General features: G+C 40.3%; 1 protein-coding gene across 4 annotated transcripts in view; it reads right to left on the bottom strand.

Moving 5' to 3' along the window:
- The window catches only part of RERE (arginine-glutamic acid dipeptide repeats), a 409,293-nt gene that overhangs the window by 294,548 nt on the left and 100,372 nt on the right, over window positions 1–14,373 (bottom strand). Inside the window, exon 1 of one of the 4 annotated variants that reach the window (XM_043924146.1) lies at window positions 7,379–7,531. The exons of the other annotated variants lie outside the window; for them this stretch is intronic. The gene's annotated coding sequence lies outside the window, so the exon portion shown is untranslated. Of the gene's footprint in view, window positions 1–7,378; window positions 7,532–14,373 lie in introns of those variants that run through there. 4 annotated transcript variants of the gene reach the window in all.

Genomic DNA, 14,373 nt, shown 5'->3' with positions numbered 1-14,373 from the left:
ACTAGCTTTGTTCATAGTGATGCTTCCTAAGGCCCACTTGACCTCACACTCCAGGATGTCTGGCCCTAGGTGAGTGACCACACCACCGTGGTTATCTGGTCATTAAGACCTTGTTTTGTACAGCTCTTCTGTGTATTCTTGCACTTCTTCTTAATCTCTTCTGCTTCTGTTAGGTCCTTACAGTTTCTGTCCTTTACTGTGCCCATCTTTGCATGAAATGTTCCCTTGGTATCTCTAATTTTCTTGAAGAGATCTCTAGTCTTTCCCATTCTATTGTTTTCCTATATTTCTTTGCATTGTTCACTTAAGAACGTTTTCTTATCTCTCCTTGCTATTCTTTGAAACTCTGCATTCATTTGGATATATGTTTTCCTTTCTCCTTTGCCTTCTGCTTCTCTGGTTAACAGTAAGGTATCACTATTGTGTCATCAACTCTACGTACCACAGTAACATAAGATGTTAATGAGAGGGACAACAGGGTGGAAAGAGACTGTACAAGTGGGGACTCTGTACTTTGCACTCCATTTTTCTATAAAATTAAAACTGTTCCCTGTAATAAATTCTATTGATTTAATTAATTTATTAAATAGTGGCTTAATTTTTAGTATTTTATGTATCACATAAATAAAATATTTACTTATCCAATAATAAATGCTCATGCAATCAATTTAAGCCTGTTCACAAAACTGAAGAAAGCTTTCCCCAAAAAAGGCAGGACTGCTTTAGACATTACTTTCTTCCAGCACTTTCTATTCTTCATTTCCATTCAAAGATCAAAACTTACCCTACTCCTGCCCCCCCACACACACTTCAGAGTGAACACTAATTGCTCTACTTCCTTCCCTGCACATCTAATGTGTTTTTTAAAAAGGTGAACATTCCATTGCTGAACACTTACCCTTATCTATTCAATGTGAGAATTATGCCCTGTGGAAAGAGCACAGCCCATGAAAGAGATACTGCCCAGGTAGATAGTCAAAAGAATACACCGTTATTAAGTCACTAAGTCATGTCCGACTGTTTGCGACCCCGTGGACTGCACCTCACCAGGCTCCTCTGTCCATAGGATTTCCCAGACAAGCATACTAGAGTAGGTTGCCATTTCCTTCCCCAGAGGATTTGCCTGACCTAGGGATCAAACCCATGTCTCTTGCATTGGGAGGCTGATTCTTTACCACTGGACCACCTAGGAAACCCAGTCAAAGAGTATACACTTAGGTAAAAAGTATTCTACATAATTTTTCTCATTACAAGATATCCACACACAGAAAAAGACAACAGTAAGAGCTAATATCTAGAACCAAAAGGAGAAAACCACAGTTTAAATGGTTTGATCTTGGTATGTTTTTCTACATAACTTTGGTCCATTAATAAAAAATGTGCTTGTCTTTCTTACCATCCCTGCTCACATATTTAAAATTCCTAGATAATGTTTCAAACTATTTGTCTATATTTTACATCTAATTTATGAAAACTGTTTCTTACACTAAGCACACATACAGTAGGATGTGTGGTCAAAAAAATTAAGACTTAGTAATCTGAGTTCTTCCAAAATAACTTTTATTAAATCCTTGTAAAAGAAAAACGCATTTATATTGGGAAGTAGATGTAAGTATTAAAAGAGTTTTTGTCTTTTTTTGTTGTTGGTTGGTAACATCAAAAAATACAGAATGCTCACCATACTGTATGTGTAAAAGTATCAACTGTATATATTTAATATATTAAAAAGGTTATTAGTAAGACAACAAAAATATCTTTTAAAGCTAATCAAAAGTCATTCTCCAATCTCACCCCTGAGACCACGTGAAAAGAACCTGGTCGTTGGCAGCTATATGTAAGCACTAAGGCTGTCTGTGCAAAGCACAAATCAGCCCAAGAAGAAATTCTGAAAACAATGCAAAAGGAAGGAAGGAAGCAATTTCACGTGGCATTTTACTAAGGGCATATAGGTCACGCTACTACTCCTGCTGAGGTTCAAAACCAGCAGAGACTTGACAATATCACTGTTTCTAACCAGCTATTCTTAAATTATTTGAAGATAATCTGGTGAGCTTGAGGTAAATACAGCTGTGAACACAGCAGCATACACCATCTGGAGGCGTTTGATTTAAGCAATTTTTCAAGTGTACAATATATTCAACTCTATTTTGTTCCTCTGAAGTTAAACAGTCACACACAAACTGACCTTTTTTTTTTTTTCAACTGCAACTGCAAAAGCTGATTCACTTTGTGGAAGCAAGACATGACAAACAGATCTAATTGTTCAGCTTTAGAACCAAAAGATTATTTCTGATCTATACTGGCAAAAATATTTTAGCTTTATAAAGGATCCCCCCAGACTTACCTACCATATTCTTAAAACTCTTCACAAGTAACATCCGACTAATCCTCTAAAATCAAAATGTTTTCTTCTTTCTAAAGCAATTCACATCCATTACTTCATTTTATCGTGAAAACCTGAAGAAAACTGTCATATGAATCATCATAAAATCTTACCTACAGACACAACTGCCATTAACCTCCTTAATGCATCAACCAGTTAATGCCATTAACCTGTAACCTCTTTCAGCCACCTTCCATCATTCCTTCCATGGCTACCAAACTTCTCAACATTTCCTTACCAACTGCAAACAAGCTTCCACCATCGCAGGCCATCCTCCACCTCCTGGGCTGCTCTGTTCAAAAACTCCTCAGTAGTACCACTGACTCCTGATTAAGTAATAAGGTAGTACTTTTTTTCAATAGTGTTTTCTCAGTTCTCATTCTCTACTGCAAAACCTAGAACGTGTGATTCTACTGTCACCCCCTACACTTTGAAGCACCATCCTCCTCCCTTTATCCCCTTTGTATTACTTTACCTTTCAGACCTCTTTCACTCAAATCATTCTTCCATTTCCTCCTCTTCTCATAACATCAGCTTTCCCTTTCTAATAACTTCATGCACAGCATCACCTCAGCACTGGTTCCTCCTGTGTGAGATTCAGTAAGGGCCCTCTGGTAGCAAAAACAACCGTCAAAGCTGGTTGGGCCACGGGTGTGAGCAGAAAGGTCAGGGGAAGCCCTTTCACAGAGGTCACCTCTAATAGGATGAAATGGGGTCTAGAAAAGAACAGGGTTCAGTCTCTGGTTTGCAATCCTGACCTCCCCACTGACCAGCTGCAGGCCTTGGTCAAACTGCTCAACTCCTCTAAGCCTCAGGTCTCCTCCCTCGTACCTCAGAGGCATTTAGACCTGCAAGAATTAAACAATTCATTCAAAGTCAGAATATTAAGGAAATGAAGTCACCCCTAATCCCATCATCCAGGGATGAGCACTATTAAGGTTTGGTGTATTCCTTTCTAATCTTTTTTCTTACTAGCCTCTGTGAGTAAATGTGGATGTGCACATAACTGGAATCACACTACAGAACAGTTTGGCATCTACGGTTTTTTCCCACTGAGCTTTACATTAAATTTTTATATCATGATGATTTTTAGTGGTTGCGTAATATTTTTTCTTATGGATGGACCATGATTTAACATTTCCCTTCTACTACTGGGTGCTTAAACTGACAAATCACTATGTTTCTTTTTTGTTCCTTTTTTTTCCCTTTCCCAGAAAAAGTCTCTTCCTCCTTCTCTATTCCACCTATGAACCAAAACGTGTTAACAACGGCTCTATCATCAAATAGTATGAGAAACAATTTTATCAAGGAAAAATAAAACAATGGCTTAAAGAGTAAACATCTCATATTAAACTAAAACTCACTGGCATGACCTGAAGTTATCTTTGGAAGTTTTGTGAATCATCACCCTCTTTTTAATTTGTAGGGTCTTCCCTCACCGGAACATAAATGCTGTTGAGAACAGGGGCTTCTAGTATCTAGTTTGTATCTTTAGCCACCAAAGCAATACCTAGAGCATAGACAGTGTTCGCTATATTAAGCACCAGCTGTCGTCATGTGTCAGGCACTTTCCTAAGCATTTTGCACATCCTCTAGACATCATTTTTCCCACAAAGAGGCTAACAAATAACTTATCCTAGGTCTCACAGTGAAAGAGTGGTAGAACTGAGATTAGAACACAGTTGAGCTATTTACCACCAACTTATAATGAATAAATTGATTAATTATACCAGCAGCGCTTCCAAATGACAGCATTAAAATCTGAATATGCTGATTTTTCCTACTAATTTAATCTAACTACTGCTTTTCTACCTTTCATTACAAATATGTAAGTGTATCAACTATATCGAGAATTAAAAAGATTCTGGAGCAAGTCTATGATGCTAATAACCATCAAAATTTGGAATTTAAAAATACGGTCAAATATATATGAGTAAACTTCTGAAATAACCTGTCTGGATTTAGGATACTTACTATACTTCTATTTTTCCTTTTATTCAGAACTCTTTGGTGCCAATCTAAATGTCTTGATTTCTTTTAATTAAGGAAAACATTTTATGATGTTACATTGAAATTATTATATTTTCTAGAAGACGCTGCACTCTCTTTCCTCATTTCAGGTTATTTTAAGAAGGACACATTTCTACAATGAGTTAAAGAAATATCTCAACCTGAACCAGCTTCCTTTCTCTGCTAACTATACCCCAGTCCCCAACACTACCCCCACAAATCCCTCCTACAACACATCCCCCATGTTCTTCCATCAGTAAAATGGGCCACTAAAAAGGCCTCACATTAGCTTTATATATAAACAGATTTGTCAATTTTGCTTTTTGACTTTTTCTCCTTATTTTAAAAATATGGTGGACAGTCTTGGAAACCATGGTGGTCAGCATCTCTTCAAGACAAAGGCAGACAGTAAAAAGACCAAACCATTAAGAAAATGTCATTCAGATCACAGTCTACTTTCCAGCTTGAAAAGCCAGAGACGCAAAGCTACTCAATCTTACAGTAAATACTTTCCAGTAACTTAGATAGAGCCAAAAGCACATTTAAAAATAACACAGATAGCCACACACAGCCCTGAACAGAGACACTTCTGAATCTTTGTGTTAATCATCTAGCCCCTGGCCAAACTGCTATGCATCAAAGGTTCTCTTAGTCCCCTTGGTAAGTGTAACAAGAGGTAAGAGACAGGGAGAAACATTTTAGCCATGTTATCTCCACTGAGCTAACATTTATTCTGAGTTTTACAAACTAATCCTAGAATAGCAAACAAAGACCCAGTTTAAAAAAAAGCAGGCTTCCTATGTCATTATAAAATGGATGGTTCCATTGGCTACTCAGACTAACACAATAGCAAGCAAAACCCTTTGACCTTGGAAAAGCATAGTAAATGTAATACCTACTGCTAAATTACAAGGTTTACCAATTTCCTCAAAACCAAATATAAATCCCTCACAAGTAAACTATTACACGAGTAAACAAAAGCTTGTCTTGTTCTATCATTTGCTTAAAAGCAAGCACAGTGGCGGTGGGAGAGGGATTAAGAAACACAGCCAGACAAGTCCATAAAACCTCCAGTGTAAGATAAAACTACCCTGCAGGAGCAGCCAATGCAGTCTGACCCAACAGCTGTACACAGTTGCACTAATTAAAATGAAGAGCTAGTCTACATAACACACAGGCCATTCACTGGACCTTCCAGATAAGTTGGCTGGGGTTCACCACGACACTCCCCCTCAGCAGACCTACAAGCTAAAAAAATAAATTGGCACATGGCTCAGGGCACTTGCATGTGAAAATACATACACATTCTAGCATTCAGGAATCATCACAACCACGTAGACTGGAACATATCCTATAGGCTATAAAAACCCACACACACACAAAGGAAGTGGGTACGACTACATTACGTCAGCTCTCGTCTCAATTCATAAATGCAAAAACCACAAAACAAGACAAAAACCTAAACGGCCTTTTGCTGGAAACCTTCTAAGAGTGAATGGATGTAGGTTAAGTCTTTAAATATGTTACTGAACAGGACTCGTTGATGCATCGCTTTCAACAGCCACAGGGAAGGCAGAAATGTAATCTTAGTCCATTCTCTCATGCAACCAGATCAAATAACATTTCGAGCACAGCCTGCCAAGCACCAGGGCCTGCCAGAATACAATGAGCACTCAAGTGCTCTGGACTGAAAACCACCTTTCACTGGTCCCAGAGATCTTTATAAAATAGTTTAAACACTACTAAATTACAGAGTTGGAAAAAAACAAACACAAGGCTTCTAACTGCAGCTCCCATACTACTGCGAAGTTGCTGTTAAGCCTCTAAAATGTCTGCCTTCTGTTAGTTAACTAGGCAATGTACATTTTCAGAAAGGCAATTGCCTCTCACAGCCCAAGTCTAACACGCACATAAAAATAGAGAGTTTTGGTTGTGCATCTGGAAATAATTGCCCCAGATCAACGGGCTTACATGGGGTATTGTTCCCGTCTGTATGGTTTCAAATCATGTCTACTTTAAATTTGGAGCTCCTAGGAAGGAAAAAGAAAAAGTAAGAAAGGCTGGAACTGTGGGCACACGACTTTAAGGGCTCTGTCAACTCTGTTCTCAACATGCACTCAGGGTCTCAGACTTAAAGCACAGACACACATACCAAAGGGGAAAACTAATCTACTGACCTCAGTGCTCATTCACATCCTTTTTTTTTTTTTTAATTTCCATATGATTGAGAGGACTCCTTCGGCCAAACACCACCCCCACCCCCCCCAAAGAGAGCATAGGCACCAGTGGGCCAGGAAGGTGAAAGGCTGAGAGAGTAAAACCAAGGGACCAATTGCAAGTTTCTTCCTCAGCAAACAAAAAGTGGTCAAGCAGGTCTCCCCACAGCTTCAACCACAGAGCAAGGTCTGAGCAAACAGGGGAGGGGTCGGGAAGTCATCACCTCAAACCCGGGGAAGAAAAAAATAACAGTTTAAACTTAGACCAATCTTCTTCAAAACCATCCTTGCATTTTAGCTAACCTGGTAAAACAAGAGTATTTTGGATCCAGGAAACAAACTATTTTTGTCACCTAAGCAGTCCTAAATTACTTTATAACCAAGTCCATCCAATTCACTTTATTTTTAAACCTAAATTTGCTCCACTGTGAGCAGTAAAGTTCCTAATCAAACAGCGGCTTTTGGATTACACACTGCTCATTTTCAGTTTTCCTTTTAAAGAACACACACACACACTCTTTAAAAAAAAAAAAAAGTATATCTCTGCCCTAAACAAGTTTCTTAATTGGTTTATTTAACTGGGATTTCTAGAGTTTTGACAATTTAAAAAACAAAACAAACTAGTGAGCCCAACAGAACTGCCATGGGACACAACCAATACCTATTCCTGATTCCTGGAAAGCCACCGCCATTCCCGGTAATGCCCGAGCTGTTCTCCTCTCTGGGGTCATCACACACTGGGGTAATCCAGAGACTACCGTCCACCCACCTCGAGAGCCCCTGTGCCCGCAGCTGTCCAACTTCCTGGCCCAAGACCCGCGTTCCCCTAGCAGCCAGAGGGGCCGGCCACTTGCCTGCGGCGGGTCGCAGCCGCAGCTGAGCTCTCGGGCCTCCACTCCTCTCCTCCTCCTCGTCCTCCGGTGCAGAGCCCCCTCGCAAACTCAGGCCGGCGGGCACCGGCGGGATGGGCAGGTGCTCAGGGCGTGAAATGCACTTGCTAAACAAAAGGAGGCCAGGGCGGCCGCAGGGCAGCCGGGCGCGGGCTCAGGTCCCCGCGGCGCGGCGGCTCCGGGAGGCGGTGGCCGCGCCGGGCCCCGCCCGCGGCTGGAGGAAGCGGCCGCCGCGGCTCAGGCTCCTTCAGCCCGGGCGGCCGGGCCGACACTGCCACATGCCTGTGACCCAGACGCCGGGAGAGAAAGAGCAGCCTCCCCGCGGCGGCGGCGGCGGCGGCGGCGGTGGCCAGCAAAACCCGGGCTGGAGCCCGGCCCGCTCGGCGCGAGCCCCTGCCCGCCGCCACCGCGGGCGCGCGCGCACACACAAAGCGGCGGCAATTGTATCTCCGGACCAACTCAGCCAGCCTCCCCTCCCTCCAGACCTCCCTTCCCTCCCAACAGCCGGAACTGGGAGACTGTGTGATTGATGGCAGCTCTTAATAGCGTGGTCAGCTAGAAAATGCATCTGCAAGCAAGATATTAAAGAGGCAGCGCATCCCCGTGAGTGATCAGCAGTTCACACATCCTAGAGCTGCCTCTGCTTCTGCCAGGAATGTTAATGCCAACCACCTCTGACGTCTAACAAATGCAGACGAAATAACCAACAATCACAGACATGGTGAACATTTGTTTCAAAGAAGCACAAGAGGAAGAATCATCCTTTGATGTCAAACATTTCTGACCCCAATTTTCCTTACAGGTTAAGAATTCTCTGTAAGTTATTTGTTTAAAAGTCTTCTCTCCAATCTTCTTTCCCCAAGAAAATAAAGATCCATCTGCTAGACAAGGCAGAGCTTAAACTGGACTTGATTGAAATCCATCTAATAAAGAAGCAAAATAAATACACATACCTTGCCATGTGGCCTTAAAAAAAACATACAATCCACCAGCTACCAGATTCCAGACATCTTATTAATTCCATTGTTATGGGCATCTAAATAGAACTACCAAAAGTAAATTTCAAATGGTTTCTTCTTCACCCACAATCTGGTAAATATCTATCAACTTGCTCAAATTTACCCAAGTTTAAACTATGTTCAAAACATGTATTCCCTACCAACAACAGCCACAATCATTTTGTCCTGCTGAATAAGATACTCTACAGCAAATTTTTTTTAAATACATACCTATGGAACATAAATTCAAATTATTAAATTCACCCAGTGTCAACTCAAATTTGAAAGCTACAAGCTCAAAATTTAACTGATCACTTTTGGTGTCTTTAATATTACACCTTTCACCTTCCAGGCAAGTTTCATGTAACTCACAAACAGCTTTATACATGTTATTGGATCTTCCAAGGTCCAACTGCTGAATTACTAGGCACCCTTTCCAATTGGCAAATGTTAGATTAAGTGATTTGCCCAAAGCTTCTCAACAAGGGGGTGGCATTAGGGGTAGAGGAGAAGCACAGAGAAGAACCTAGATCCTGCCCTCACTGGCACAGATAACCAAACTGACTCACACATTTGCTATTAAACATCATTCTGATTTCTTTTAAAGAAAACTCAGGTTGTTCTACAGGAGACAGAAATCTCTCTCTAAAACTACTAACAGAGCAGATGTCCTGAGAGCGAGAGCTAAGGAGGCATAATGCCTTTGCCCCCTGAAATGTTGTTGTGATGAGGACAAATCAGAGACGGTCCCCGCACAAGGGCAGATCGGCTGGCTATCAGCTCCCCTTAACACCATCCTCGCTAAGATCACCTGAGGGGACCTGCAGCTTGAAACCCACCTCATAACTAAGCGGCTCTAAGATCACTCCATCCATGTCAGAAATGAAATCAATCCTAAAGCCTAGCAACAAAAGCCACTCCTGTACTGGGACACTGTTCCCTTTTCCCACCAGCTCTGTCTAGACAGAAGGTAGCACCAGAAGAGATAGGTGTTTTCTTTGTTTTGTTTCTGGTCTGCAGCACTTTAAAAACTGCTGGTTTATCCCAAGTTGGAAAAGGCTAGTGAGAACAACCAAACTGCTCTAAATTCATACTGTTCCTAGTCTCACGAAAATTCTAAATGCTTTGACAGCACTTTATGACAGCACTTCTGTTCTGTCCCAGGCTTGCACCCTCTGCTAATCCATCCACACCCAGCCCCCCACTTTCTAGTTACACCAAGTCTTTCAATTTCCCCAAGGTGTTAGGATTTCTACCAAAGTCATCACTACCTTTTCCCACTAGAAAAGAAATATCCCCTGCCATCCCCAATCCCCCAAACCCCCACCACCCCTCCCGGACACACACACACACACACACACACAGTTTAAAGCCTACTCCTTCAGACTTCAGGTCAAGTATCAAATGTCAAATGTCAGAGAAGCTTCCTCTGAGGCCCCATTCTAGGTCAAGTTCCTTTGTTATAATAAGTTCTCAGGGAACTGAGTTCATTCCTTGAGAGCATTTATCTCAGTTTGTAACTCATTGGTGTGACTTTCTGATTAATGTTCCATCAGAGAAAGTTCTGTAAGTTTGCTCATCATCAAATACCTGGCATCAAGCACACACATCTTTGAAATGAATAACTGAATTGAGGGCAACAACCCTGTTCTACTCATTTTGCATATTCTCTGCACAGTTGTTGGCACCAAAAAAGCCTCTCTCAAATAAACAGCATCTATGCAAATCAAAAAATTAAAAGTATAATAAAGATTTTTATTCCCACTTTATAGAGATATAAATAACTGTGCCTAGGATAACTCACAAAAACATTAAGATCCAAACCTATCTGCAAGCCATACTTTTTATCTTGAGTCAGTGAGGTACAGATGTCATCATTAACATATTCAAGACAAGTTCTTCCTACTTCTGTGGCATTTAAGGAAGGGGCAAACCACAAGGGGTAAGCTGCATAGACTACCAAATCCTGTACGCACACAGAGAGCAACATAAACAGAATATAAGTTTGAAAGTGCATTATACACTAGTTTGTCTTTAAGTTTCTCTGAATGCAAAAGTACCACCAAATTCTATTCTAAGTGGGGGAAAGGGTATGATCCTGACCCCTCAGTTTACACCTAGCTTTTTCTTTATTTTCAGTTATCTCCTCTCTAAAACAACTCTATTTCCCTGATAAGGGAGCCTTTGTAAAAATTCTTTTGCCCTGAGGACTCCTAGTCATTGATGACAGACATTCCAAAATTGCCCTCCCCAACTCCTCAAAGTGAAGAATTCATTTTAAACATCATTAATGTGAGTTTGTAAATTAAGGGATCTGTAGATAAGAAAGGGAAGTTCTTACAACAACAGTTTCTCAGATGTCCTGCACACCAGCACAAGAAAAAGCCAACGTGTGAGATGAATGAAAAAATATTGAGTATTCCCCATCGTCACCCCCAAATTAAGCTTCATTGTTATTTTCAGCATTTCACAAGGCACTGCTTGGTTCCCACAGTTTACCTCAGCCTTGTCTATGTCACAAGTCTTGCTTCCTTTTGTTCTAAGTTCCATTCCATGTAAATTCCAGCTCCGGGTTTTAGAACACTCTTCATTTATCAAAACAACCCTGTCAAGTTGAGTACCATTAACAGATAATGAGAGGAGACAACAGATGTGGTTAGAAGCAAAGCACTAGTATTCTACAGGCCTCAGCATGCAGCAAAGTGAGCTGACATCTGACTTTACCCTAACATTTATAATTAAATAGTCTAGTTAAACTAACATTAAAGCTATGACCGGGTACAGTAAGCAGGGGAAATGTCAAGTATAACCTTAGCAGGTAACAGTTGAACAGGGCTCAGGTTATTCCAGAACCTTAACCTTGAACAACTACCATGCTTTCCTCTCTGCCACCCTGCTTCTGTCATAGACAGAAGACTTGTGGCCACATGGTCGAAAGACAGCAGCTTTGGACCACTCCTTAAAACCACCAAAGGGAAAGGAGATGACATTTTTACAGGCAAGTTTAAAAATAACATTCATCTAGCAAGAATTAGTGAGGTCTGTCTCAAGCGGAGTCAATCAACATCCATTCTTACAGCATTCTTTTATAAAATCATTCAGATCAAGTAATTTGGCTCCCCTAAGAGTCAAAGTGTCAAAAGATTACCAAAATCAATCAAGCAAACAAGGACCAAGGCAAGGGCTGTCTTGGTATTGTTAGCAATGTGTGCATACTCTCCTAGGATGCAGAGATTGTGCTTTGCATGACTATGGAGACTGTGGATATATGATGTTAAGCAAACGTCTACTTCTTTCCCTCTTCCAATTCACAAAATGGCGCCATACAACAAAAGTTTTCAAAACAGTTTTCAAAAGAAAAATACCAATATATAATTCTTTTTGAAGCCCTTTTGAATGTATTGATTATTATATGTTCCTACAGAAAACCCAAGCAATCCCATTCAACAAGCTGAAGTCTCTCCGGGGACTCTCTTCTAGAACATTTGCACACAAACTTCCACAAATATTTAAGAATATATATATTCATTCGTCTAGAGGCTTACTCTATTGATTTTTATTTCATGATATTAAAATTCTACTGTTTTTCCTATATGGCATCTTGCTTCCCTCAGATTGCAACAGACCATTAACACAAAATTCTATTGTGTGGAAGTACCGTAATTAACAAGTCCTTAATTACTACAACACACTTTGTGCTGTCACTTTAGTATAGCCTTTCTATACTAAAATCTCTAGTTCAATGAATGTGCACTTTTCAGTCAAAAAGACTGGGCCAAACTGCTCTCCAAAAAAAGTAGGCCAGTTTCCAGCACTCCTCCCAAGAGCAGGCCCCACTCCTCTGTGTGCGACCTGGTGGTTTGCCTGAGCCTTGCACTACACACTCTCCTGGATCTCCTAAGACCTGATGGCTCTCTGTTTCTTGCCATGACTGCTCCTAAATACAGGCAGTCAGTGTCCAGTCTCTTCTTATCACACCCTGGTATCTCTCATGGGTGAGAAGATTTACTCTCAAGATGCCTCTATGACAAGATTTCATTTTTCTAGCCCTTAGCTTGCTCCTTAGTCACAGATTCAGTTTGCAAATTTCCTCTGGACTCAACCACACAGCATTCCACAGACACTCTCAAATCATCCTCAACAAAATCAAAATATTCCTCCCCAACATGTCCTGGATTCCCCAAATTAGTCTCAGGAACTCCCATTACTCTATTGGTATAAGAATTAATAGTATGCCCTTTCTTTTTAAAGGAAATCATGACATACCCTAAAATGTATGTGATATCAGAGTTAGCACATTAAACATAATATACTTCTCCGTTTTTAGCACTACTGAATAACATATTGTTTAATAATAGCTAACTACCATCTAATACATACTTTGCAAGTCTTTAACTGTAAATCAAGGTTTACTAACACGATTTTTTAAAATACCTTTTGTACCTAATTACCTATGTGTGCAAGTTCAGTTGCTGAGTTGTGTCCTACTCTTTATGACCCCTTGGACTGTATCTCACTAGGTTCCTCTGTCCTTGGGATTTTCCAAGCAAGAATACTGGAGTAGGTTGCCATTTCCTTCTCCAGAGGATCTTCCCAACCCAAGTATTGAACCCACATCTCTTGAGTTTCCTGCACTGACTGGCAGGTGGATTCCTTAACCACTATTGCACCTGGGAAGCCTCCCTAATTACCTATCCCATTCATTAATCACATCACTTTCCATTCAGCCAACATTTAATGACTAAATCACACAGTTGCTCCGTAGTTAAGGGCACAGAAGAACAGAAACATTAAAACAAACCAACTAGGATGGTGATGATCATTGTACACACAGAAAAAGACTCACACAGAGAACCATTCACATGTGTGATGCAATAATTAGGCAAATATTCCAGATTATTGGGGGAAAGTGAATTCTTATGTCTCTAATGCCAGAATCTTAATACCTACTCTTTTACATTTCAGAATAAATCTGAGTTAATTTCAACCTGGATACTGTTGGAAACTTAATATACTTTTTTAAAATAACTAGAAATAAATCATATTCTACAAATCAGGGAGGCTAACCTTGGGTAAAACTATGAACGTCACATACTCCAAATTAAATGCATAGGTACAAGATTAAGAGTGGACATTAAACTACAGGTTTCCTTTTGTTTTACACTTCCCAATACAGACTCAAGTATATGTTTGAGTGATAAATTGCTAATAAATATTTAAGGTGCTATTTCATAAAGAACAAAATCACCAACATTATTAAAATATATTCCTAGAAAGAAAAGAGGAAAAAAACAAACAGCATGCAGCACACCAAATCCTGCTTTTCTAAGAACAGTGAGCAGAAATGAAGCACTGGCTCCAGTGTGCACTCACTGCAAACTCTTCTGACACAGGAAGCTGATCAAAGGCCAGATATGGAGGTTTTCGTTTTTGCAAGTGTGTGGCCCTCTCATGGATGTGGGATGTGAAACATATCTTGAGAGAAGACAGACCTCTAAGACAGCATCTGCTTTAAATATTTTTAAGGACATTTTCATCTCTATTTTTAAAACTTACTAGAGATCTCAGATTGTATAGATGAAATTATAATGTTCCATCAGAGTGATACTTTGAGAGGACAAAAATACAGTTGAGAGATTTCTCATTTGGAAAAGTGTTATGAATAAGAAACAAAGAGTTCTGTAGAACAAACAGCTCAGAATCTCAGGACCTTGACAGGATGTTTACAATAGGGCCTGACAATATGTGATAAAAATCAGTGTGGAGATCCAGCCAAGTTTATAGGAAGTAATCTTAAGACAACTAAAATCTCCAGCTGGAATCACCATATCAAGAATTTAAAATATTAAACAGACAATGCTTACAAATCCAAAACA

The sequence above is a fragment of the Cervus elaphus genome, chromosome 14 (genome assembly GCF_910594005.1).
Source record: "Cervus elaphus chromosome 14, mCerEla1.1, whole genome shotgun sequence".
Classification (NCBI taxonomy): Eukaryota; Metazoa; Chordata; class Mammalia; order Artiodactyla; family Cervidae; genus Cervus; species Cervus elaphus.
This window is presented reverse-complemented; position numbering and strand designations above follow the sequence as displayed.